The 27,971-nt window shown below is 37.3% G+C and overlaps 1 long non-coding RNA gene across 1 annotated transcript in view; it reads left to right on the forward strand.

The window, feature by feature from the left end:
- The window catches only part of LOC127537873 (uncharacterized), a 211,236-nt gene that overhangs the window by 156,843 nt on the left and 26,422 nt on the right, over nucleotides 1-27,971 (forward strand). Inside the window, exon 3 of the long non-coding RNA XR_007947630.1 lies at nucleotides 22,045-22,097. This is a non-coding gene — a long non-coding RNA (uncharacterized LOC127537873). The remainder of the gene's footprint in view (nucleotides 1-22,044; nucleotides 22,098-27,971) is intronic.

The following is a 27,971-nucleotide window of genomic DNA, read 5'->3' on the forward strand; positions in this document are numbered from 1 at the left end:
CAGGAAGCTTTCCATAATTCTCCCTAAACCAACCAAGCTTTCTTTTTTATGGTTCTTGTCTTTCTTGTTGTATATACTTACTGGTTTACTTCATATATTCTCTACTTTAACCCAAGTAGAGTGGATTCTCCTTGAGGGGAAGGGCTGATATACTCTTGCTTTGTATTCTTATCCTTAGTGGCAACTCATTCCTAGAGTCATTCTATCTGAAATTATTAAAAATATGAGTTGTGAATAATAATAATGATGATGATATAAGAATTATGGTGGTTTGTGAATATATATGGTAGAAGAGAATATATTCTCTCCATCTTTTTCGATTTCTGAGACCCATTCTACTATGGTACTTAATATATTGTAAGTTCTTAGTATACTTCCATTGTCTCAAATTGGCACTGTAATGCGCTCAGATAACTAAGAGATATGGGGAAGCCAGTGTGTCCACTTAAGAAATTGAGGTCACATGATATCCATAACATACTTAAAGAAATTGAGCCATGAAAAAGGGCTGACCCTGACAGCTGCTCTAATGCCTGGTGCAGAATACAGGAGGTGACTCTGGCACTGCAGAACACAGCCTTCTTCCCTGCATGACTTAGCTAATGCTGTCTTGATTGGCTCAGGATGTTATACGAAATCACTGCCTCTCTATTTTCTGAAAGGGGGAAAGGCTTCTCTCAATTGACTCAATGAATTGGAGAGAATTGCATGGGCAATCTCACTTTATTACTTTTAGTAGTACAGGGCACAGAGTCACTAAAAAAAGAAAAAGAAAAAAAGGGGGGGGGAGTATTCTTTGAAACTGGTATCCCACTGTCCAGTGAAAGGCACTCATTCAGCATTTCTCAATGTCTTTTGGTAATCTTTTCTGCTATGATGAGCTGGATAATACTTTTTTCTTTTTTCAAATTTTAGTATATATTCTATTTCATTACTTCCTAGTTGCATATTAAAAAATTTAACAGTCACTAAAAATATATATTCCAAAGTCTTTCTCATTTCTTTTCCTCCACCCTCCTTGAGAAGACAATCAATATTAGTTAAATATGTGAAATAATACAGAACATATTTCCATATTACCCTGGTTACAAAAGAAAACATGGACAAAAAAATAAGAAAAATAAAGATAATTTAAAAATTATGCTTTAGTATTCATTGAGAGGTCATCAGTTTTCTCTCTGCAGGTAGATAGCATTTTTCTTTGTGGGTCCCTTTTTTGTATCATTGCTTTGACCAGAGTAGCTAAGTCTCTTCTCAAGAAAATGGAGCCATGTAATGATGAGAGCTTCTGTCCTCATCCACTTGCCCTAACATGTTTGGTGAGTTTTGTCTCCATTCTGAACTACGGCCTTCCTTTATCCAGTTGTCAAATGGATATCAAACTACTCAGAAAATTATAGCTAATTAGCTATTCAGGGGATGGTTTCAAACCCTGGACAAAGCCTCCTCCTCTGCCTTATTAATATTAATCATGTGGTCAAAGAAATTTCAAGACTCCTAAAAGCAGCAGCTCCCATCAGCCCAATTGCATCCAGGAAAAAAAAATAACAAATGACTTTTTCACTCTTCATTACAGCTTCTTGTTGCCCTCTAGTCCTGATTTTTGAAGTTAAAGCTAAAAACCAGATTGAGAGAAGCAAGGGAATTATCAGTATGGGGCAGTCTCAAAGGCCCAATTAATAGCAGCTATGTCAGATTTTTTTTTTTTTTTCTGAGGGTGAGGAAGGAATTTTCAGGGAAACTCCATTTTAATCATCCTCAGCTCTACCCAAGTATTTGTAAACGTTGACAAGAAAGCCATTTCTGCTTAATGTTAATGTTTTAATTAAATATCTAGAAGCCAGCTCTCTTCTGTTGGTATGAGGGCCTTACATTTTGGTGGATAAATGCTTTTTCTGAAATATTTCATAGAAACTCACGCCAACAGGCTATCAGAATGGAGGGCCTTATGCTTAGACGTTAGGGATCAAGAACACCTCAGTGATTGGGAAACCCTCATCCAAGCCCAGGATGTTTTAATTTCTCCAATTCCAAGCTGACAAGCTGGTCTTCCCACATGCTTGAAGGGTGCTGGGCAGATCTTTCTCTCAATACAATTTGTCATGTACATGAGGAAAAGAAATCCCTTGATCCCCTCCCAGTTCTGATAATCTACTGAACTACATGAATAAGTCTTTTAGAAATGAAATAGAAACTGAGAAGCAGTTAACTACCTCTTGAAAGTGGAAACAGTGTAGACCAAAAGAAATGCTGAAGTGATATTGGTTTCAAGCACAAGCAAAGGGCTCAAGAAGGATAAATTTGAATAGTGTGCTCTAGTCTTTGGCAATCCAGGAATGAATCCAATTCATGTTTGATAATAAGAGATTTAATAGCATTTGTGTTACGAGGAGTGTAATTTCTAAGATTACAATGAGTCCTATGGTTAGCCAGTATCCAAACTGGATTTGGGGAATAACTCTCAGAAAACAACGATGTAGCTTTCTGGTGAGTATCCTAGTTTCTGGTAAGGGCAAATTGGGCTTCGGTGACATATACTCCCTCTGTATTTAGGACTCCAGAGTGAGTCTTAAAATATGTTCCAGACTAACTGCTAAGATATGTGAGATTTTAATGGGCTCTGTCTGAAAGGAGATGATTTATCTTATTATTGGCCACTATTCTTTTTTGTTAATCATTTGTCTTAGACATTTTTTTTGGACATTTGGGGGGATTTCTCTGGGCATATTGCAAAAAGATGAATTGGCCATGTGCACTAGAGAAATTTCCCATTCCACAAACCAATCTTAAAGACTGGTGTCTATGACCACATTCCAGATGAGGCCATGTGCCTAAGATCCTTGGCCTTTCCACATTTAGGGATGCTTTGGAGAAACAAGTGACGTTATCTTACTGGGGATCGGCATATAATGCAGAAATGTAATGCCTACAGACAGTATAAAACTCAGTTTCGAGTATGTTTGTGGTATTGTGCCAGCAGCATTTCTGTAATCAAGGAAAGAGAGCATATATCATGGAGTCTTTTCTATTTATAGAGTAGCATGGGGAAGTCACTTACTTTTTATGGATGTAGTCCTTTAATAAAATCCTAATAAACATTTTATGTACTTTTTATTTCAGTAAACTATTCAGCCATGCCTTCTAAAATATACATGCACAAAGCTAGCCATTTCCCTGCTGGGGCGATATTTGCAAGTTATTGGTTAAATAGAGAAAATATTAACTAGCATTCATTTCTCACCATCACCACATCTCATAGTTGACCTCAGAGCTAATCTAGATAATCTAACTTGACCTGGAATAAGAGTTCCCTTTGCAAAATTCCTAACAAGTGTTAATTTATCTGTTCTTACAATGAAGTAGGAATCTGTTATTGCTCAAAGCATACCATTTCACTTTTGAACAATTGGACATTATTGAATTTTTTTTCTTATGCTGGTCCTGAATGTATTGATAATAGCAATTATGAATGCTGGGACCAATTACATTTTAATTTAAAGCCCCTGTGCTCATTTCAGCCCTTTTAATACTTGGAAATAGTTATCCAACTCTTAATTATTTTGTTTTTCTTACTGTCAGCCAGCAGTTGTTAAATACCTACTATGTGCAGATGTTGTACTAAGCATTTCAGTTCTTTCTACCATTTCTCACAAGCTATGTTTTAAATCTTGTCATTAATCTATTCCCTATCTAGGACAGCCTCCAATTTAGTAATATCTCTCCTAGGACAGAGAATAGAGGGATTCTCTTTCTTTCCAGGAAACAGATATGTTTTCTTATACAGACTCAAATCATATCAGCATTTTTGCTTGCCTTATCATACTGATGGCTCATCTGAAGCTTATAGTCCACTAACATCTCCAGATCATTGTTAGGAAAAACAAGAGCAAAAACCCACTCTCTGGTTAAGCTTCCCTCCCTCAACTTCATTACTATCAATATGATTTTGGAAACCAAGTTTCAGAATAGACACATATGCTATTACATGCTTAGTTATTTTGGTCTGCCCAATGCTATGACAATGAGATTTTTTTTTCAAATAATAACTCTGTCATTAATTGTTTTAGTTATTATCAATATTCAAAATTTTTATGATTTGATCCAAATAATCTATTATGATATTTTAATAATGAAAGTTCCAAACACAAATATCTAGGATGCTGTTCTGGATTCTCATGCTTTAAATTGAAATCACCATTAACAAGTACAATTTAGTCTTCAAATAATTCCATACTAAGTTAATAGCATCATCACCTTGACCACAATTTCCTATCTTGCCCAGATAATGATAATAAGAGGCTTTACAAAAGGCCTTGTAAATATTTAAATCTCTCTCTATTGCTAGAATTATTTAATGTACCATTAGAGTACTTTAGTAAGCCAAAAAGTGCAATTAGTCTGACATGAACTGATCGTGATGAAGCTGCTTGGGCTCTATATAATCACTCCTACTCCTCCTCCTCCTCCTTTTCCTCCTTCTCCTCCTCCTTCCTCTCCTTTTGAAGATGATTAGGGAAAAAGAAAAAGAACCTAGATGTTCTAATATATCTATAGCATCTTTCTTTGTAGTGAGAAAGAGCTGAAAATTGTGGGGATTTCCTTCCAATTGGGGAAAGGCTGAATAACTTTTAGTCTGTGATTGTGATGGAAGACTACTATGCTGTAAGAAATGATAAACTTGATGATCTTAGAAAAAACATGGATAGACTTGCATGGAATAATGAAAAATCAAAATGAGCAGAAAGAAAAGAACATTGTATACAGCAATAGCAATATTGTTTTAAGAAGAATTTTGAGTGAATAAGTCATTTTGACTATTTAAAATACCCAAATTAACTCCAAAAGAACACATGAAGGAAGACAATATCTGCATCCAGTGAAAGAACTGATAATTAGAAGTATGTATTGAATGATTTTGTTTATATATCTCTGCATTATATACATATTTGTGTCTAACAGTAGCCATCTCTAGGGCAAGAGAGAGAATAAAAGGAAGAAAAGAAATTTACATAACTTTATTATAGACTTAAAAGGAATTGAGGTTGTATATAAAAGATTTTTCAGTTTCACGTACAAGCATCTTTTAAAAATTCTATACTGTGTTATGAAATTGATTGTTCTATTCCATAAATTAAAAATTAAATAAAACAATAATGCATTCTAGAATCTGTCCAATAATTAAAATCAACCTTCTAGGACTGTAGTTTTCAAACTGCAGAGAATTTTTCGTTTTCTATTCCTATAGTTTCTTTACTATTCTCTAAGCAATCTTCTACAATGGTAGAATATTTGTTACATTTCAGTATTCTAGCATGAAGTTTGTCTGATCTTGATGACTAGATCTCATTATCAGATACCTACTATTCTCTTATTATTTCTTTTCTTATCTTGAGCATTAATTTCATATTAGTAAAGTATGTGTGCTTAATCTTTTCCCATTGAAAGATTATGCCTCTTGCAAATAAGATAGAAACAAAATAAGAATTCTAAAGGTTTTTTTTTTTTCCTCTCTGGTTCTGTTGGTATTGTGCAAAAATTCTGATCAACCTTCCCAATCTTTATTTTATTTTATGTGTTTCTCTTCCTCAATATAACTTAGCATAAACAAAACATTCCAAATTCAAATTTGATGTAGTCTCAGTTGATCATTGATACCAGGAAGATATTTTGTCATCTTCTCTGTGTGCTCTGTGCTATATTTTGAGTTTGACATCTGATTTCTGTTTCTATTTACTTTTACTCAATCTCTTTTTTTTTTGTATTTATATATTTTCTAAAATATATTCTTGTAAAGGTCAAGGATTGCATCATTCATTGTGTTTATATTTTTAGTGTCTAGAACAGTGCGTGAAACTTATTTTATGCTTTTTGACTGACTGACTCTTCCCTCCTCTGATTTCATGGATATAACATCACAATATACAATGCTATTAAATATCTCCTTTTCCTTTTCCTTTTCTTATTCTCTTTTGTTCTCTGAATTTTTTCAGACATGGTCAGATGGTTCAACAATCACTTTATAAGCTTGATATTTTAGGATGTAATTCCATTGTGGCTAGTGGTGATCTCACTGAAGGCAACTCTATGTTTTACTCATAAACAATTTTAGAAGGAAAAAAAATGGAAGCATAGTTTTAATAGTAGATAATTCTCTTCACTATCATCTGTTATTTGTATTTGGTTTCTTTGGCATGGATTATACCCTTCTCTTGCCCCCAGTATAGCTCATGAATAAAATAATACTCCCTTTCATTAACCTTGATACTTATCACCAACCTCAACTCAACACTAGATTTAGTGCTATGGACAATTCTGCTTGTGCTTTGCCAGTGTTTTATTTTCATCTTCACTAACTTGCCACTTTATTTTATCATTTCTTCTCTTTTAATCCTTTCTTTTCAGAGTTCAGAGAAGATTTATTCAGTTCTTTTTTATTCTGTTCTCATTTTAAATCATTTTGTGGAGGTATCTCCCTATTTTCTTGTATCCTTCATATTTCCTTATGTTAATATATAGGAATATAACCAGTCAGAATTAGAGGACTTGTAGAAGCAGACAAACAGGGTTTTCTTCATGCTCTGGGAAGGCTTTGTGATTATCATGAATGTTTAGAAATAGCTTCTCCTTTCACATTGTGAAGAGTTTTAAGAGAATTAACTCTGCTATAATAAATTCAAGAACTCACCTTTAGGTTTCAGATGTTTTGCTCTGCAGTGGGAAAACCAATCAGTTATATAAGTAAATGTATTGATAAATAGTCTAATTTGAATATTTTTGCTTATACTAAGCTTCTCCTCACAACTCCTTCTAAAAGTCTGTCTGGGGTTATTTAAAAATGGAATTGCTGAATTCAATTCTTTAGTGCATTCTTAATATACAGCACTACTCTACCCTTTTGCCCACTGTCATGGGCTAAAGTATAAACCCCTAAACTATAGTCTCAGATACCACCATTTTATTCAGCTCTTTGTTTCTCTAATCTTTTTTTTTTAATTGAATCCCCCCACCTTCTTTTTGGTTCTCATGATGGTTCTCTTGGCAAAGCCAAGACATAGAATTGATTAACTGCTATAACATATGAGATATTAGACTCTAGACATAAAAATATAATGAGATTCACTTCTGTAATTTGGTCAGCAATTATATCAATCTCATTGATCCATTTTTTTTTCAGATTCTTCTTCCTTCCTGCTATTGAAAATGTTATTGCATTTTTAACCCTCTATCTACTTTTGGTATTTCATAGATCACTGATAAGCTCCAGAAACCTTCAGGTCTCAGAAGTCCACTTTACTTCAGAAACTAAAAGGGACTTCATTGGGTTCTCTTTAGCCATACAATCTTCTTAGTTGGTATGAAATATATAGCAGGGTACATGGCAGCATTCCCCTTGTTACTGATATACAGGTACATTACTTTCTTCCTTTTGACACTGGGTTCTCTTTATTATAATTCAATTTGAAAAAAAAACACACAGAACACAATAATATTGATCCTTGCATCTTGCTTCACATTATAACTCTTCTTCAGAGCTTCCTTTCTGTATCTCTAGATACTAGATTTTGTGTTATGTTTACTCTCTGCCCTAAGTGGTACATGACTTCTATTGGGTTTCCATTTATATTAAACTCTCCTTTCCTTCACTCTTATCTAAACACACAGTACTTGCTCTAAATATGTTTTCTTCTTTTACTACCAGTCCTCTTATTCTTTCTCACATACTTATAGAACGAACCCTAGCTTCCTACTTGCTTCAGAAGCCATAGACCATATTTTGTGATATACCTAATCACATCTGAATTCCTAACTCCTACTGTCATCAAAACATCTCAACATAATAATCCTTATAAGGAATCATTTGAAATCTAGAAGAGTTAAATATTTCCCCTATTTTTTTGCATAATATCCATAAGTATTCTCTTCTTTTTATTGCAATAATTTTATTTATTTTTAATACACATTGCTTTATGAACCATGTTGGGAAGAGAAAAATCAGAGCAAAAGGGAAAAACCATGGGAGAGATTAAAAAATAAATAAAAAAGAAGTGAACATAGCGTGTGTTGATTTATTTTTGGTCTCCTTAATTTTTTTCTGGATGCAGATGGAATTTTCTGTACAAAGTCTATTGGGATTGCTTTGGATCACTGAACTAGTGAGAAGAACCAAGATTTTCATCACACAATCTTGCTGTTATTGTGTATAATGTATTCCTGGTTCTGTTTGTTTTGTTCACATCAGTTCATGTAAATCTTTCCAGGCCTTTCTATAATCAGCTTGTTCATCATTTTTAAAAGAACAATAATATTCTATTACCTTCATATACTACAATTTGTTCAGTCATTGTCCAATTTATGGACATCCACTCCTTTTCCAATTCTTTGCTAACACAAAAAGAGCTGCTAGAAACATTTTTGTACGTGTGGGTCCTTTTCCCTCTTTCATGATTTCCTTGGGAATACAGACCCAGTAATGGTACTGCTGAATCAAAGGGTATGCACAGTTTTATGGCCCTTTGGGCATAATTCCATATTGTTCTCCAGAATGGGTGGATTATTTCACAACTCCACCAAACAATGCATCAGTGTCCCAGTTTTTCCACAGCCCCTCCAATATTTATCATTATCTTTTCTTCTCATCTTAACCAATCTGAGATATGCAAGGTGGTACCTCAGAGGTGTTTTAATTTGTATTTATCTAATCAATAGTCATTTAGAGCATTTTTTCATATAATTATAAATGACTTTAATTTTATCATCTGAAAATTATCTGTTCATATCCTTTGACCATTTATCAATTGGGGAATGAAATATATTCTTGTAAACTTGACACAATTCTATATATATTTTAGAAATCAAATCTTTATAAGAAATATTATCTGCAAAATATTTTTTCCTAGATTTATATTTCCCTTTTAATCTTGGTCTGTTGGTTTTGTTTGTACGAAGCCTTTTTAAATTTCATGTAACAAAGTTTTCATTTTGCCTGTTATAAAGTTGTTTAGTTCTTCTTTAATCATAAATTTCTCCCCTCTCCAAAGATCTGATATATCAATTATTTCTTGTTCTCCCAATTTATGATATCATCCTTTATGCCCAAAGCATGTATCCATTTTGACCTTATTTTGGTATGCGGTGTGAGATGTAGGTCTATGCCGAGTTTCTGACATATTATATTCCAGTTTTCCCAGCAATTTTGTTAGTGAGTTCTTATTCCAGAAACTTGATTTCTTGATCAAATACTAGATTGTTATAGGCCTTGATTATTGTGTCCTGTATATATAATTTATTCCAGTGATCCACTACTCTATTTCTTAGCCAGCACCAAACGTTTTTGATGATTGCTGTTTTATAACACAGTTTTAGGTTTGGTACTGTTGTTAAGCTATTATCCTTTGTATTTTTTTTTTTTCATTAGTTCCCTTTATATTCTTCACCTTTTGCTTTTCAAAATGAATTTTGCTATTTTTTCTAGTTCCATGATATAATATTTTGAAAGTTTTATTGGTATGGCACAGAATAAGTAGAGCAGTTTAGGCAGAACTGTCATTTTTATTATATTAGCTTGGCTTAGCCATGAACAACTGATATTTTTCCAATTGTTCAGATCTGACTTTATTTTTGCGAGAAATGTTTTATAATTGTGTTTATATAGTTTTTGGCAGGTAGAATGCCAAGTATTTTATTTTGTCTACAATAATTTTAAATGGAATTTTACTTTCTATCTCTTGCTGACAGGCAAGTAATATATAGAGATTCTGATGATTTATGGAGGTTTCTTTTCTATTCTGCAACTTTGCTAAAGCTAAAATACATGATTAAGGACAGAGTGGAAAGAGAGAAGAAAATTATATATAGAGAAGAAAATAGAATGGAGGGGAAAAAAGAGTTGGTAACCACAACTGTTAATGTGAATGTGTTGCATAAAACAGAAGCACATAAGAAAAGGTATTGCATTATTTTAAAACTGTCTCTTTTGGATCTATTTTCCAGGTTGGCCATTTGAGATATTGCACATTTTCTCCTATTTTTTCATTCTTTTTAGTTTAATTTATTCTTGCTGTCTCACAAAGTTAACTTCCATTTGTCCTGTTCTACTTTTTAATCAGTGATTTTCTTCGGTTATCTTTTGTATCTCTTTTCCCATTTTTAAGTACTGGTTTCCTCCAGGCATGTTCCCCTTTCTTTTCCAAACTGCTGACTCTCTCTTGCATACCTCTCATTTCTTTTCTCAATTTTTCTTCTCCTTCTCTTATTTTGCTTTTGAAGTCTTTCATCAGCATTTCCAAGAAGCCTCTTTGGGTATGACACTAATTTATCTCACTCTTTGAGATTTCTTCTGTAGACATTCTGTCCTCCTCTGAGTTTGTGTTCTGGTCTTCTCTGTCACCATAATAGCTTTCTGTGGTCAAGGTTCTTTTCTGTTGCATGCTCATTTTCTTTCTTTTTCTTTTGGTATTTTTTTTTTCTTTTTAACTGTTCTTGAGATAAAAGTTGTGTTGTCCCAAGCTTCCTGTGCAGCTCTGACGTTGGCTTTGAACACAGGGCCCCTTATATTTGTTGGGGGTGGTTTGGCTGTTCTTGCCAGGAAACAGCCTAGTTTTCCAGAGTTTGCCCTCTGAACTGGTACTGAGGGCTGGACCAACTGATTTGCTCCTCTGTTGAACCAACACTAAGGGTCTTAGTTGCTGATTTGCTGTAAAAAAGACCCTCTTACTGACTTTCCCAGAGTTTATCTAACCTGAACTGAGCATCCTTTTCCCCTCAGTGAGACTGACCTTTCTTGAAGTTTTTTAGTCTATCTTGAGCTGGAGTGATTTCATTCCAGGAGACTCTGTTCAGAGATTTGGTTTCATGTGGTTTTTGAAGGAAACTGGGAGAGCTCAAGCAGCTTCCTGACTTTCCTCTACCATCTTGACTCCACACCCAAAACTTCTATTCATAAGTAAAAAACTATCCATTAGTTTATTCATAAATGTGTATTATCTTACCACTTGGACTCATTGAAATAGACCATCTTGGATTGGTATGCCATTCAATCTCTAAGTGAATTTGAATCAACTTGCCATTTTTACTTTATCGGTTCCAACCCAACCATGCATGTTAGATAACTCTCTGGTATTAATCATTTTTTATTTCTGTTAAGATTGTTTTATAGTTGTCTTTAGATAGGTCTTGTGTGTGACTTGATGTGTTAATGCACAAGTATTTGATGCATTTAGTTCTCATTGTAAATTGTCTTTCTCTATTAATTTTTTTTCTGGTTTCTCTTAGTGATCTATGGGAATACTAATGACTTTGTGGGTTTATTTTTTATTCTGCTATCTTGCGTAAAGCCATTTATTAGGTCAATTAATTTTATGTTGAAACTCTTCGGATTTCTAAATGTACCGTCATATTACATGAAGATAGACATATTTAACCCCTTCTTTTCTGATTATTATTACCCTAATTTATTGGGGCTTTTTGAACATTGAGAGACACTACTCAAGTTTAAAGCTAGGATTTCTAAAACTATGTTAAATAGGTAGCAGGGGAAGGGAAAATTCTTTCATTTCTTTTATAATCTAGATTTAGTGTTGGAAGCTTGGACCTCATATTCATAGGATATCATCTTATTAAGACCTCAAAGAGACCCTAGGGATCATTTCATCTAATATTTTCATTTAAGAAATGAGAAGAATGAGACCCCAAAAGATCCACTGATTTTTTTGAAGGTCATGAAAATAGACCATCATTTAGGGCAGGTTTTAAATAGCCCATTGATTCAAATCTAGCATTGATTTCCACCATGCCATATGACTTCTCTATTATTTTTAATGTTAACATATGGAGCCTTGTTCAAAGCCTCTGATTTTTAATAGAATACTGTGTTTTTAATGTTTTTAATTGATGTGATTTATTGGAGTCATTAATTTATTAATATCTTTTTCTTTTCATTTTGATCCAATTCAACAATCTTAATTTAGAAAAATCACTTTGGGGAGGTGGAACCAAGATGGCAGAGTAAAGGCAGGAACTTATCTAACTTCTCCTCTACACCTCTAAGTAATGACTAAGCAAATTTTACAGTGTCAGAACAACTGAAAACTGAAAAGATAGAACATAACATTTTCTTGCTGAAGACAACTTAGAAAGTCAGCAGAAAAGGTCAGTGACACTAAAGTGGGAATCTAGTGTGCAGTACTGATGCAGACTGTGCCAGTGCAGCCCCCAGCCCCTGTCCCACCCCCATATCAGCAAAGCAAGAATGGGTCTAGGAACTCTGAATCAAAGGCAGTTCCTGGGGTTTCTAGGCCACAGACACAAAAGACAACCTGGAAAGTTGGCAGAAAATGGTTTGTCCTTAGGGTGAGAGTCCCTCGGGAAACCAACAAACCAAGATGTGGGCATTGGTAGTGGTGGCAGCTTTGAAAGCTCAGCTCAGAACAGTTTTTTTTTTTTTTTTTATTAGCACAGAGGAAGAACTCTGTTGCTTTAGCAGACTAGATCTTAGAGTTACATTCGGTCAAGGACACTCCTATCATTTCTAGGGCAGAAAAGAAGGCTTGTAGGTAGGTCCCTAGGAGGATCTTGGAAAACAGCTGCACAAAGCTGTAGAAACTTAGGACAGTGTACCCTCTATCTAGAAACCGAGCCCTACTTTAACAAAGAGTTTTAATAGCCTAGGAAAATGAGCAGCCAACAGAAAAAGTTTCTGACCACAGAAAATTGCTATGATGACAAGGAAGATCAAAACACATATTCAGAAAAAAAAAAAGATACCTTTTTTTTTTTTTTAAATTTTGCTGAGACATTTGGAGTTAAGTGACTTGCCAAGGGTCATACAGCTAGAAAGTATTAAGTGTCTGAGATGAGATTTGAACTGACTTCAGGGCTGGTGCCCTATCCATTGTATCACCTAGCTGTCCCTGAAAAATCCCTTTGTTGACTGACTGGAAGATGGATTATAGTAGAGAGGCATTTGAGGCAGGCTGACCCAACAGCAGACCAATGCAAAAATGTAAGTGGATGGTGATGATGGTCTATATTATACTACTAACAGTGTCAGAGGAGATAAGAGGACATATTTGAAAGCTGTTGTAAAAGTAAAATTGATAGGCTTTGGCAGCAGATTGAATATGTAGTTTAAAGACAGTGAAGACTCTAGGATAATTGCCAGATTGCTAACCTGGGGGAAGGATAAGATGATGTTTCTCTCTATAGTAATAGAGTAGGTAGTAGAGAAGGTTTAGGGAAAAGATAATGAGTTCTGTTTTGAACATTTTGCGTTTAAGATGTCTATTGGACATCCATTTTTGAGACATATGAAAGATTCTTAGAGATGTGTGACGGAAGTCAGCAGAGATTTTGAGGGAGATAGGAAGATTTCAATATTATTGGCAAAAATTTGGTTATTAAATCCATGGATGCTAATGAGATCCCAAGTGAAGCAGTGTAGAAGAAGAAAAGGAGAGGGTCCAGGACAGAGCCCTGAGAGACATGAATTTAGGGCTATCAGAGCATATGATTTAAATGAGAATCAAAGAAAGGAGATAGAAAAAGGAATGTTCAGACAAGGAGGATAATAGAGAAAGAGTAACGAGGAAAAAAGAGTGATCATCATTGTTCTAAGATGCAGGGAGGATAAGGAGAATGAAGATTTAGAAAGGCATTGAGTCATAGGAAGAGGGCAATGGAGGGAGCACAGTAGTGTATGGCCTCTATATTTTCTGTAAAAGATGAGTTGAGAAATTGGAGGGTATGGGAGCCATGGAAAGCTTGAAGAGGGAGGAGGTGGTTTGGAAGAGTCAGATAGAAGAATTTGGGGAGAGTGGGATAATGAAATCATAAGATCATAAGAGAATTATAGTAGGCTTCTCCAGCAACAATGAGGGTTCGTTGATATTGTGTAGTATATATCTGTATTGGACTGAATCAATAGAGTTGCATGATTCTCTCCATCTTGATAAAATGGCACTTTTGTGAAATTGTAGGCAGTGAATGGTAAGAGTGATTCAAGGTTTAAGCTTGATGAGATGTAGTTAGTCATATGATAAGGGGAGGAAGGATACAAGAGAGGAGGATAGTGTGGAGGTGAATTGATTTTCTAAGTGTTCAAGTTGAGGAGAAGAACTACTGTGGAAGCAGTAGTTAGTGTAGGGGAGATGGCCTAGGAGAGAATTGAGATGTCAAGAGATTGGAGAACAAGGATAGGATTGGGGGATCTTAAAAAGAGGAGACAATAAAGAACTGTCATTAATAACTTCAATTTTCTCAGGAAGGAAAAAGGAAAGGTTGTCAGCTGAGAAAGAGTGGAGGGAAATGTTGGTAGGCTTGTGAAAAGGAGATTTGAAATAGCTTCTACCACTGCCTGGCCTCTTTCTGAAGATGATTGGGGGAAAAGGAAAAGAACCAAATATCAGATATTATAGTATCTCTTTTTGTGGTGACAAAGAACTGGAAATTTCAGGGATACTTATCAATTGGGGAAGGGCTAAACAAGTTGTGATAAATGCTTGTGATGAAATACTACTGTGCTATAAGAAATGATGCGCTCAATGACTTTAGAAAAACGTGGAAAGACTTACATGAAATAATGAAGAACAAAATGGGCAGAACAAAGAGATCATTACATACAGTAACAGTAATATTGGTTTTTTTATTTTATTTTTAGCTTATAAAATAAACAGGCATTTTCATAGAATAAAACAATAAAAAACATGATTGCACATAAAACTACAAATCTACCATGTACAAGTTGCTACTCCTTTCAAATATACCACAAATTTTTCATGTAACTTTTCTTTTTTCTTCCTATTACCCTAGTTTGGCTACCATTAGATACATTAATAATATTACATTAAGAATTATTTTGAGTACTGTTATTTTGACCACTATAAATGCCCAAATTAACAATAAAGGACATATGAAGAAAAACACTCTCTACCTCCAGAGAGAGCTCTGATAAACAGAAGTATGTAAAGAATAATTATATCTATCTATCTATCTATGTATCTAACTATCTATCTATCCATCTATTAGACACCTATTTGTGTCTAATGGGAGGAAAAAGAAATTTACATAATTTTGTGGTATATTTGAAAGGAATAGTAAGTTGTGCATAATAGATTTGCAGTTTCATGTGCAATCATCTTTTTATCATACTATATTATAGAATGCTTCTTTTATTCCATGCTTATTTTTTATCCATAATTTATTCCATTTTCCATAATATTTTCCATATTTCCATAATAAATTCCATAAAAAGATTTAAAAAATAAAAATTAAGAAGAAATGGTTTCTATGGGGAGTGAGATCGGTAATCAGCAAAGTAAAAATGAAAGAGGATTGAAAAATTACAATGGGTTAAGTTGAAATCGTTGCTAGTCTTAGATAAAGAAGTTTCAGTTGAATTGTTGAGACCATAGGTTGTGATGGGGGAAAAAAAATGAGCAGGAGATGAGTAAGTGGAGGCAGTGAATGCTTCAAATATCCCTTGCACGTGCTTGCTACTCCCACTTTATCCAGGGCTATGACACTGGAGACAATCCCCTTCCTTGGGAAGGGCTTCCACCATGTCTCTATTCATCCTCCTCCTTCCAAGTCCACCTCATCTACTTCATGAAGTTCTTCCAGATTTTCCCAACCCATAGTATCCTTCTCATCTTCTGTTCACCGATAGAACTTGCTATTGTCAGCTCCTCTCTCTTGGTACTCATCAAATGATATTATTTGGAAGCAATTACTTTGTCCCATATTGTTTTCACAGTCATACTGCAAGGCTCCTGAGGACAGGAAGTATATTCATTGTATTTTTCACTCCTCCCCAGGCCTTAGCATGGGGCAAATATTCCTAAAGTATTCCTAGATGGCCTCTGACCTCATTGAGAGCCCTTAATTCCTCAATGAGCGCTCTCGAGTTGGAACTGGGAAAGACATTGTGAAGCATTTGGTCCAATCCTGTTATTTTACAAGGGAGGAAATGGGGAACAGTAATGTTTGTGACATGCCCAAGGTCCCCCAAGTCAGACCCCAGAGGGGAGGCTTCAGTCCGTGACTATCTGACTCACCTGTCCCTACTTCACAGACACAAGATAGCATCTGACTCAATGAGAAGTCTGTGCAAACTCAAAAGCTAAATGCATTTAAATTGCTCTTGTGCACTTTGTCCTGTTGGAGGAGAACTTGGGGTGCTCAGGGACTGACAAGACCCTCATGAATTTCTGAGCTCCACGGAGGAAGCCCACATTTCCCCTTCCTCCTCCTTTGTGAATCAAGATTTGAAAATGGCTCCCTCAAGGTGGAGCTCACTAATCCCCCAAATGAAGTGCCATCCTGGCTGCACCTGATCACAAAGAACTCACGGTTGCTAAATATTTTTAGAAAAAGATGGGTTCTTCAAGCTCTCACCTCCCTTGCTCGTAATTATGATGATCTTAAATTGGATGAAACAAATACTTAATTAGGATTTAGAAGATGAGAGCTCCAGCCCAGGGGGCCCTTTCTCGTCCATTCTTTGCCTATTTTTACCCCGTGCTTCTTTAGAGCCTGACATGTCATATTTAAGTATGTGTTTGCCATTCCCCTGTGAGACTGCCCTGGATACATCATGTGTTGGGAGTGCCAGGGGGCTCTGAGAAGAATGGGCAGGCCATTGATCAGGTAGGAAGAGCCGGCTGATTCCACGCCCTGTGAGCTCAGTTTCTGTCGGATTCTGCAACTCGGGTACTTAGCTAAAGTCAGAGTGAATTATGGGCCCGCTGGCAGCATTGGCAGTGCCTCTTCCCAAGTCTGGGAATGTTTATCATGCTGTTAACATTTTAATGCAGGCTCTGATATTTAGATTTCCTCACACTGCATTAATAGCATCATTTAGTTTAGCCTTGCACTGGAAATGAGTCTGTCTTGTCAGATGCTTAAACTCTTGCAGAGTGGCCTTGAACATGGCTGAGAAGTGCCATGGGCCGGCCTTGCCCGATCTCAGATCCCATTCCTTCTAAGTAGGAGAAACAGATTAGTGCCATTTATAGATGAGCAGCTCTGGGATTAGTGGAGAAGGCAATTTGTCTTTGTATAAGGGGACTGGCCAGTAATTCTTAATTTCCTTTGGAAAGAACGAGAGAAAATGGGCAAACAACTCAGCAGATCTTTAGAACCATCTCTGCCCATAGGGTCATGGAGCACTACAGTAAGTAGAGGGAGCTGAACAAGACAGGGCTCAGTGGGGACACCAGTCGCTTCAGGATGAGCGCGTCTCTTGATGGAGTGCTCAGCTCTTTTTGTCGTGCACGTTTTCCTAGGTTGCTATGGCCACACAGTATTTTCACCTGGTACCTGACCGCCGGTACTGGGCCTTTCCGCCTTGGCCATTGGCTCCTCAGTGCACAGAGCCGTCAGCTCATCAACAGGCTTAGGATGGAAGCTTTTCTTTGGCAAGAGCCGCTTGCCCTGAGTCCCCCCCTCGCTTACTGGCCCTTCACCCAAATGATAAAGCCTTGAAAGCGAGTCTCAGTAGAGTGCCCAGGGCTGGGCAGCAGTAAGATGGAGCCGGTTCTTTTAGCTCCCTTTGCATGTTGGCCATACGGAAGACCCCAGATGGTCCCTTGCATCCGCTATCCATGACTTGACCTTAATAATTCAAAAGGCACTTCTACCTTGTAGACAAAATAGAACTCTATAAAGTCCTTATAGGTCCTGCGGATGGGGAAGGGTGGGCACATGGGGCTAATGCCCAGCCTGCGTGCCATCCGCTCACTTCCACTGGGGTCACATGTCCAAGTACGTGGCACACACAGCAGGCTCTACCATTTTGATTGCAATGATTATATAGATGCAAATAAACAAAACATGGCATTCAACAAAACATCAGTTGAACCTGGCTTGTGCCCAAGCCCATCCGTTGTATTCTTGAGCCAATTTTATTTAGTTCACTTGACAGCACGCAAAACACTTTTCTGTCAGAGGGACGAGTGGCTTCTCCGAAAGTCCCCCAGCGAGTGAGCGGAGCCCTGGGCACACCTCTGGGCTCTGCTGGGCATTGCTGACTTCACCAGCTGGCACTGAAGAACGCAGATGTCTTCCTCTATGGGAAAACCCACCAAGCCAATGAATCCCAGCAAGAGCTGCAACTCTGCAGGTTCTGACACAGACGGATCCTAGCAAAGTCCCCACGCACAAATACATACACATCCATGTATACATGCGTGTTTGTGTGTCGCAGCAAATGTATCTGTATGCTTGTGTGTGCATATGCTTAAGTACATATGTTCTGCATGTTATGGACCTTTTACATATTTATGGTAGTTATCTATGTGCACACACGCATACATACACACATTTCTATTTGTTGTTAAGTCATTTCAGCCATGTCTGACTCTTTGTGACCCCACTGGGGATTTTCGTGGCAAAGATACCAACTGTTGGCCATTTCCTTTTCCAGCTCATTTGACAGATTAGGAAACTGAGGCAAGCAGGATGAATGAAGTGACTTGCCATAGCTACTAAATGTCAGGACTTATACTCTGTGCCCAAAGGTGCTTCCTAGCTGCCCATCTATATCCCCCCTCAAGCAGCTTCCCCAGGTCCTCAGTCTCCTTACCTCCCTCCCTTTTAGATTCACACAGTGGCCTGTGTCACTTTTGCACATAATTTGTATATTTCCATGATGAAGAATTCTTAATTCTAAGAATTAATCTGACTGTAACCTCATTCCTCTGTCTCTCCCTCCCTGTCTCTCTCTCTCTCTCTCTCTCTCCCCCCACCTCTGTCTCTCTCTCCACCTCTGTCTCTCCTTTTCCCTCCTTTGCCCCACTCTCTTCTCTCTCTCTTCCTTTCTCTTTCTTCTCACTTTCTCATGTTTTCTCTCTCTCCTCTCTCTTTCTTCCTTCTCTCTCTCCTCTCTCTTTCTTCCTTCTCTCTCTCTTTCACTTTTCTTCCTATCCCCCTCCTCTTCCCTCCCCTCCCTCCTTTTCCTTCTTCTTCTTTCTTTATTTCTCCCTCTCCTTCCCTCTCCCTCTCTGTCTCTCTCTTCTCTCTCTCTCCCCCCCCCACCTCTGTCTCTCTCTCCACCTCTGTCTCTCCTTTTCCCTCCTTTGCCCCACTCTCTTCTCTCTCTCTTCCTTTCTCTTTCTTCTCACTTTCTCATGTTTTCTCTCCCTCCTCTTTCTTTCTTCCTTCTCTCTCTCTTTCACTTTTCTTCCTATCCCCCTCTTCTTCCCTCCCCTCCCTCCTTTTCCTTCTTCTTCTTTCTTTATTTCTCCCTCTCCTTCCCTCTCCCTCTCTGTCTCTCTCCTTCTATCCTCCTCAACTACTTCCAGAACTTTTCTTTGTCTATTCTATGACTTCTGATAACTCCATTCCTTTACTCTGAAAAAGGATCTGACCTAATATTTTCCTGCCTCCAAGTCAGGAGCAGTCAGAAATAGAGGGTGTGGGTATACCGAAGTCGTTATTGTGAAACTTTTGTGGCAGCAAAATCTGGAGAGAGCTGGGGTGCTCATCAGTTCAGGAATGGCAAAGTAAGCTGAGCTATGTGAGATGTGAAAAATGTGAAAATGTCAGAGAAATTCTGGCTCAGAAGGCTGGTGTGAACCAATAAAAACTCAAATGATCAGGAACTGAAACACTGTTTACAATGCCAATGGAACAATTTCCAGTGGAAATAATGCAAACCCCTGAATTGAATATGACATCATTATAACAATTACACTTTATGCTGCAGAAAGGTTGAGAGAAATAATTCCTCTCCTTTCACACAGAGGTGGAGCCTGCAGGTAAAGGATTCTGCATATGCTTTAAAGGTAGAATTGATCAGCTATCTCTCCCCATCCCCTCCCCCCCATCTTTGTTATAAGGAAAGACTTGTTTGTGCTAGATGGGGGCAGAGATGTATTTGAAAGTGAATATAATGTAAAAACAAAGGACAATTAACTTTATAGCCTCTTTATCATCTTTCTGTCCATCCGTCATCTATCTATCCACCTCTCTTTGAAGGTCTAGCTTGTGGGAGAGTAATAAAATATGTCATACATAGTCCAGAAGACGGATGGAAGTCAAGGGTAATCTTGTTTCTATTGTAGAGAAGAATCCCCTCCCCAACCCTACTGCAATTAGAACTATTTAATAAAAAGACAGAGAGGTAATGATTTTCCCATTATTGCAAGTTTTCTGGCAGAGACTGGATCATCTTTTACCTAAAATTTTGTTGACGGGATTGGCGCAGTAGTCCTAAGGTGGGCCGAGTGCCCTCAAGCATCCTATTCCCTGATAAGAGTCTCATCCTAAGTTGTAAACACGAGACAAGTTGAAAGTATCTGTGAAACTTCCCAGAGTCTGTACAACTCTTCCCCAAACTGTTTATTCACATATTTCTATCTGCACAGAAATGAAATACATTTACACTGTAGACAGCGCAAGCCATGAGCAGGATTTCCTCCAATAGGAAATTCTGGTTTACTGTCATAACTAAAGTCAACATTTCCATGGTGGATATAGAAAGGTCATAAAATGCTGTTGATGAAGCTTGTATTGTCTTTCTGTTGCTAAAAGTCATAATGAAAGAAACATGCAGGCAGATGTTTAATATAAAATATCCTTTTCATTTCAGAACAAACGCCATATGGAACACGTGGCCATTTTATTTGATGGCCTGAATTTAAAAAAAAAAAACAAAACAAAACAAACAAGCAAGCCAAAGCAGTTCTGAGCAAATCAGTCCTGGCTTTTATTTATGTCCAGCCCTGCTCCCATGAATGCCCAAGATCCCTCAGGTGAACAAGCTCCCACGATGTCCAAGTTACCCGCCAGATAACCATGTTCTCCTAGATACCCAAGGTCACCCAGACAACCAAGCTCCCCTGGATGCCTAGGCAGAACGTCACTAGCATGGAGGGACCACCAAGTGCCTTTCCTTTCACTCACCAAGCCACCTCAAACTGCTTTTTTCAGGATTTCATCCTGTTCAAGAATATGTTGATGAGAAGTAGGGACAAAGAGAAGGGGGAAACATTCTAACTTATCTCATTCGTACAATTATCTGTTTTTCATGTGGATCTTCATTTTCTGAAATAAAAGGAGGCAGTTGTTGCAGTGCCTGCTGGAATCCAAAAGTATTATAAATGACATTGATTGTGCTAATTGCTCAGATCGCGGCTGAAGAAAGAAATTGAGCTCAACAAATCCATTTTGTTCCTTTTGGTCATATTTATAGGAATACAAGCAGTTACCTGATCAAAAGAAGACAATCTGATGAATAGATCTTTTGTATTCGGATGGTGAATTTTTTAGTATGACTTTATTGAAACTTTATGATATTACAAAAGATGCTACATTGATCAAAGAAAAACAAACTATTTAAAAACAGTAAAAAAAAAAAAAGGCAAGCTTTCTTTTCCTTCACAAATAAAATCAGAGATCATTCTGTTGCATAGAACTTGCAAAAAAGACATTTTGACAGGAAATAAACTTATTCACGAGGATCAGGCTGCCTTCATATCTATTGGGCAGAAAGTTCAGTAAAATTAAGACGGGCTAAGGTGTACATGGTTCGTGGGTAATTCCTGTAGCTGTGCTTGGTTAGTCAGCATGTTAAGCCTCCTTTCTAATTTTCACCCCTTTGAGATTAAATAAAAACATAACACAAAGGCCCAGAAATGGAGAGTCGGATGATAGCTCAGGTGATATTTAGATCAACCTTTTAATTAGACTGATGTGGGAGCTAAGTTCCAGTGAAGTTGTGCACTTTGCTCTCTGTCACTCAGCATTGCCATCCATGGGCAGTGCTACTTCTCATGTTTTAGTGAAATGATTTCTACAACAGGCAGATTGCTTTACCTGCATTAAGGAAGTGAATTCAAATCCAGTCTCAAATAGCTCCTGGCTCTGTGAGCCTGGGCAAGTCATTTCATCTCTGTCTGCTTTAATGTCCTCATCTAAACTGGGGATAATCATAGCTCCTCCTCCCCATGGTTGTGAACATCAAATGATGGATTCATAAAGTGCTTGTAAAGCCTGGTACATTGTAGGTACTTAACGAATGCTTGTTCTCTTTCTCTTTTCCCCTTCTAGGGCTGGTGCTCCTGTAATAACTCATATCATAAATCTGCCATTGGGAGATAAAGGTAAGCCCAGCCTCTGGTCCTGCTAATATTTCTGAAGGTGCTACTGTGGCTCTTGAATTTTGCCTTTTTTTTTTTTTAATCTTTCTGTCTTATTATAAACCTGCTCTGTCTTTGTCTTTTCCATTCACAAATGTCATTGTTGAAAGATTTTTATCCTCCTCTCCCTAATCAAATCACCATTGGAAAGATGTTTGTTTCAAGGATCCCCATGACTAATAGATTAATCTCCTTATGGTGGCCATTCTGGTGATGGATAGACTTCTCCCTTTAGAGTTTACGTGGTCCTTGAATGGCAGATATGGGCTCGCTCTTCCTGAATTTGTGCTGTGCCATAGCGAAGAATTAAGTGCTTTGTCATTGTTATATTTTCTGTTAGAAATTCTTCATGAACTACGCCGAATAAATTGCTGCCAGTGTATCTGCATTCACCTTCAAGTGATATTAATTATTAAAATTAATAAGAATTAATAATATTAACTTCCCTGGTAATTGTTTTGTACAGCATATATAGATAGATTTTTCAATATTTAACCATTTTAAAAAGGTATGCTGCCCTTGCTGAGAAGGTAATTGTATTGAGTATCTTTATGATAATATATGTAAAGGACATTTGTAAACTATCAGATTGCTTTCTGATTCTTTTGGGATACTCCTGGAGTCCTAAAGAGCAAACATCCATGGGGCCATCTGAAATCTATGCTTTTAGCCTGGACAGCCTCTGCCTCAGACCTAAGTACTGGCTGCTCCGTGCCATTGGCCACTTCTTTATTGGGTTCATGGATACAGTCTCCCTGATGTGTCCAAGAGGACACAGATTGTAACCTGCCCACACTTGGCCATCCTGAGTACTTCCCAACCAAGCAGTCCCCGGATAGAGATAGCTAACCAAATCATTCATGACACTCCTTGAGATATCTTGCCATTCACTGCATGAATAGTAGAAGTTTGAGTTGTCTATTGGTTATTTCTCACTCATGATGTCCCTTTTCCTCTTCTCCCCCCCAATAATCGATTTCCACAAGGATCCCCTTTCTGCTTCTCCTGGACCATTCTTTCTGTATAATACACTGCTACTTGTCACCACAACCCTTTGCCCTGTGAGTCATAGTCCATTTTCTTCAGAGATTAGGTGTTTGATTTGTGTGTGTGTGGGTATATGATTTAAGGCCATATCCACCATAGGAAACATATGGACACTGAAAAGGTGGCCCTGGTTTTTAGTAAGAAGTTTATTATCCTTACAAGTGATACTGAATCCCCAAGGAAATCCTGCCTATTCTTCTCTTCTGGGACAAATCCATGGCCCAAGGACTGACTCTGGGATGAATCCATTACCCGAGTGCAATGACTCTCTAAAATGGCATATGCTTTGAGAGTTAGGATATCTGGATTCTCCCCACCACTTTTATCAGAATCTGAAGCACAAATATTTTTATTGAAGCTCCTCACTCCCATGTTGATCGTATCCTGAACTCTTGAATTTGAATGGACTACAATAATGACAGTTCCAAATGTTTCAGGAACAAATACCTTCAGCACAGTTCTCTTTAGAAACAGGAAGTGCTAGAAAACTTCCTTATCCATAGGGAATCCCTCTTCCATTTAGACTCTGTTTACCACAACTTTCATGAGACTGGAAATGGCCCTGACTTCTCCCTTCCCCTTACATGAATACAGAAGCTATTCAGGGCTACAACAGAAGTGGGAATTGCTCAGGGGGAATGGACTTCAAGGACTGGAGAGGTATTTAAGTCTATTTTTTCTTGACCTCTTACTCAATATTCTTCCAATCTCATAATTTCATATTGGAAATCTAGGTGGTAGAAGAGAGTAAGATTTCAGCTCTCTGATGTTTGAGGGGACAGTGGGAAAGGCTGTCATTAGACTCTGAAGAAGTACACAATCCAAGCTTTGCTAATTCACAGAAGCATTGTTATAGGTATTTGATATTTTAATTTTATGCTTATAGATTTCAGGAGGAGAGTGTCATATTCAAGAGGAAATCCATTACTGAGAAAAATGCGGCATTCAAGTGTTTTGAAAGGTTATATATCATACAGTTTCTGGTTCATACAGTCTTTTGATTAACCACCCTTGGCATTAAAACAACCACCCAGATAGGCCAAATGATCAGAAACAGCTGCTGTAAATATTATTTCTGAGGCGAAGACAGTAATACACCCTGGAGTGACAAGTGATCAGTTATTTGTTTTGTTAAAATGCAAAAGGGCAAATGCAGAAGGTCCGACTGGTGGGCTCCATTTGGGGTGAAGCTGTCATTAGATGGGAACTGTTCTCATTCAGAAATCCATGAGAATTGAAGAGAGACCCTTTGCATGTGTTTATGAGATCTTTCAGATTTGCCTGGAAATTATTTAAAACAGTACTTTGTAACTTAATTTTAGGAATCAGTTATTTTAATATTTTCAAAGTATGAAGATCAGTTTTTGGTTAAGTGACTTCTAAATTCTAAGAAATATTTCTCCAAAATGATTGAACAGAAAGGCATGGGCTTGTCTCTCAGGGATCCTGTCAGGGAGGAGACGCTGAAGGGCATGTCAGCGTCAGTGATCTTGGCTCAGTTGGGTTGTAACGGACCATCCGTTTCCTCTGGTAAATCCAGGAGCATCTAAGGAGCACTGTTCCTCAGCCACCAGCTTTCATGTTATGTGTCATCTTGGATCAGAGCTACACCGCCAGCCTCCCTCTGCTTCAGATCAGAGTGGCTCCATTTGCCTAGCACTTGGAGATTTATGGTGTCGTCATTCCTCAGCCTCGCTACCAGAGGTCCAGCACTGTAACCATGGTTGCCGTTCTTTACAAATTAAAAAACCCACAAAACAAAACAGCCATTTAGAAGGGAAGTGACTGATCTACAGTGATGCTGCTCATACACACAAGAGGCAAGATAAAAATTCAGGTCTTTAAACTTTAATCCTTAGTTCCTTATATAATCATACACTTCCACCTCCCAAACATGCTGGTGGGAGTGCTGTCTCTGATACAATTGAGAGTTCTGTACATTTTTGCAGGGAGTTGCAAATTCTACAAAGCATTTGAAATACAGATTACTTGAAAAAGGACATTTCTTTGAATTTTAACATTTTAGTTTTCCCAATTACATGTAAACACAATTTATAACCTTTACTTTTTTTAAAACAACTTTGAGTTCCAAATTCTTTCCGACCCTCCCTGTCCTCCTCTTTCATTGGGAAGACAAACAATTTGATATGTTATACACATGCAGTCATGCAAAACATATTTGCCTATTGGCTATGTTGTAAAAGAAAGCACAAACACACACACACACACACAAGAAAAAGAGAATAAAATAACAGTCTGTTTTGATCTATATTCAGATTCCATCAGTTTGAGAAAGAACATTTCTATAAACCTGATATAAGTAATTAGGATAATCAGTCAGTCCATTGGAGAACTAGATTGTGAAGAGAAGGATTTACGTTAGATGAAAGGAAAACCATTTTTGATCATGTAAATGGCTAAAGTTGACCTCTAGGGCTCGCAAATCTCTTTTCTTGGAGTTCTTCGAAAATAATCTCTTTCCAAATAATTCTCAAGAGCATTATAATCTTTTGTGCTGAAACTCCTTTCAGGCCTTTCTTGGTGGGGCCTGATCTCATGCACATGGCACTGATATTCTGATTGCTTCTGGCCTTTAGACATTGCTATCATGTCCCCCATTGGCAGTGTTCTTTTGTCTTCTTAAAGATTCTTCTTTGTTGGTTTATTTAAGAGATTTTTTATGAGTGGGAAAGTGGAGAGAGAAGAAATCTTGAGTCCTCCTTCCCACCTCTAGCAATCTAGGCTAGATGCTCAGCTTCACAGGTCTCATTCTGCCCATGTGCAAAATAGAGAGAGGACCTATTCTTATCATTAGCTATGGAGGTCTATTGTGAGCAAAGTCAACTTTAGCTGGATCTGTAAGATTGAATCATATAATGTATATTCTCTTTCTCCCATTAGCTTTCTTCCTACTGGCCTGAAGCCTCTGTTTAGCTAAATGTATGAAAGGACTTTCTTCCCATATGTAACCAGGGCATATATTTTCCCTTTTTGAAAATTGCTAGATAGCTTCCTTCAGGAAGCCTTTTTTGATTTGAAGCTGTTCTATATCAAAATGTAAATCTTCAATGGATTCCTAACATGCGCTTATCAGCACACCCATTTTTTGTTTTGTTTTGGTTTCTCCCTTCCCCTTTCATATTTCTCAGGGTAATTACGGTATGGATCTTGTGTTAATTTTACTTTGCCTATAACATCTATCTCAGATCTCTCCTAGTGACTTGCCTTTATGTCATTTCCATTCTGATATCCCAGTGTCACTTCCAAATCTTTTTTCTCCTTTAAAAGCTTATGAAATTGAAAGCCAAGATGGCAGAGTGAGAAACACATAATTGAGCTCTTCAAAGTTCCTCACTCAACAACTTTGAAATAATGCCTTTAATTGAATTGTGGAGTGGCTGGCAGAGAAAAGGTCAGAATGAGACATTCTTCTGGCCCAAGACATCATGGAAAGTTAGAAAAAGAAACCTATGACATCGGAGAGGAGGCTGGCTTAGAGTCCAGAGTCCACGTGGATGAAATGTCAGGGATGGTGTGTGTGTGTGTGTGTGTGTGTGTGTGTGTGTGTGTGTGTAGTGGAGACAGAAACAGCAGCAGTTTCAGGAGCTGGCTCCTAGCCAGAAATATTAAGGGGACCTGGAAACTGGTAAGAAAGAGATGACGGAGTCTCTCTGTGTTAGCACTGGACACAGGACCAGAAGCTGTTTGACAGCTCCATGGTTCAAGGGAAGACAGGAACATTTTGGGGCAAGAAAGAGTGGAAGCTCTAAGAGATTGGGGACCTTAAGAATCAGTGTCATTTCAGATCCCAAGGATGGAAGGTCTCTGAGGAGCATTATTACAACCTGAAAAAGATCAAAGACCCTTCCTGTGTAAAAATGATCAGAATGCAGAACAAGAGAATGGTGACTGCACCTGTTCCTGGCGCACTGAAAACATCCATAACAACCTCGAAATTAGCTCTGAAAACAGTAATGCAAAAAAAAAAAAAAAAAAAAAAAAGGATGAAGCTTGTGACATAGCACCTCCATACTCCATGCTGGGATCAGAACTCAACATTAACACAAAATTCCAAATAAAGAAACAGGGTGGAAAAATGAGCACCCCCCAAAAAAGAACTTGATAATAAAAATTCCTCATTTGTAATAAGGAAGATCAAGGCACAAATTCAGAAGAAGACAACAAATTCAAAAATTTGCAAGCAAAGCCTCAAAGAAAAATAAAAAAAATGGGCAGAAGTCCAAGAAGCATTACTGGAAATGATTACAAATTATTTTCAAAGTGAAATAAGAGTAGTAGAAGAAAAAATAGGTAAATAAATGAAAACAAAGGAAGTAATTTATGAAAAATAAAATTAACAGCAACACAAATATACTAAAGAAAATAATATCTAAAAAACAGAATTGAGCACATTAAAAAAGAGATAAAAAAGCTTCTCAAAGAAAATAATTCCTTAAAAACTAGAATTAGATATGAGGAAACAAATGATTCCATGAAACATCAAAAACCAATCAAAGTCAGAAGAATAAAAAAATAGAAGAAAGCATGAAATATTTCATCTAAAAAAGTAAATCACTTGGGAAATAAATGAAAGATAATTTAATAATTTATTGGATTATTTGAAAACCACGATTAAAAAAAAAGCCTAGAAATTTTATTTCAGGAAATTATCAACAAAAGATGCCCTGATATCCCCAAACCACAGAGCAAAATAGAAATTTAAAGATTTATTGAGCTCCCAATAAGAGATTCTAAAATTGAAAACTTCCAGAAATATTAAAGCCAAATTCT

This window comes from Antechinus flavipes, chromosome 5, assembly GCF_016432865.1.
Source record: "Antechinus flavipes isolate AdamAnt ecotype Samford, QLD, Australia chromosome 5, AdamAnt_v2, whole genome shotgun sequence".
NCBI lineage: Eukaryota > Metazoa > Chordata > Mammalia > Dasyuromorphia > Dasyuridae > Antechinus > Antechinus flavipes.